At 75.5% G+C, this 543-nt stretch overlaps 1 protein-coding gene across 1 annotated transcript in view; it reads right to left on the bottom strand.

Moving 5' to 3' along the window:
* Positions 1-145, bottom strand: part of OSBPL5 (oxysterol binding protein-like 5) — a 57,337-nt gene extending 57,192 nt beyond the window's left edge. Inside the window, 1 exon segment of the mRNA XM_012665666.1 lies at positions 42-145. The gene's annotated coding sequence lies outside the window, so the exon portion shown is untranslated.
* Positions 146-543: the final 398 nt, after the last annotated feature.

The following is a 543-nucleotide window of genomic DNA, read 5'->3' as shown; positions in this document are numbered from 1 at the left end:
CGGCCCCGGCAGCCCTCCCGCCGCACCCCGGCCGCGCCTACCGTGCAGCCAGCTCCGGCTCGGGACCCCGCGCGCGGGGGCTCGGCGGGCGGCGCGGGCCGGGCCGCAGGAAATGCCAGAGGACCGATCCGACCGCGCGAGGCGGAGCGAGGGACGGGAGGAGGCCGAGCGGGCGAGGGGGCGGAGGGAGCAGGGCGCGGCGGCCGCAAAACCCGGGCGGATCGGCCGCGCCGGAGCGGGCGCCGCCGGGACCCTGGTCCTGGCTGTCCGGGGCCGTCCCCCGCTGGCGCGCGCCGGGGGTCCCGCGCACCCAGACGGCCACGGGTCGGGACGCTCCGCTGAAAGGGGTCACGAGGCTGGGCGGGGTGCACAGTGGCGAGTGGGTTCAGCCTCCTGGGGTTCTCGCATTTAGGGGTGCACGCCCCAGCCCACCCTAGCCAGAGTGAGGTGCCTCCTCTACCTTCCTGAGCCCAGGAACCTGCAACACTTTCTCCCCCCTCCACCCGTCATAGAAGCCACCGGAACACAAGGGGAACCCCAGAA

This window comes from Propithecus coquereli, unplaced genomic scaffold (assembly GCF_000956105.1).
Source record: "Propithecus coquereli isolate 6110/MARCELLA unplaced genomic scaffold, Pcoq_1.0 Scaffold120, whole genome shotgun sequence".
In the NCBI taxonomy this organism is placed as follows: domain Eukaryota; kingdom Metazoa; phylum Chordata; class Mammalia; order Primates; family Indriidae; genus Propithecus; species Propithecus coquereli.
The sequence above is the reverse complement of the archived record's forward strand: the minus strand, read 5'-3'. Positions and strand labels throughout refer to the sequence as shown.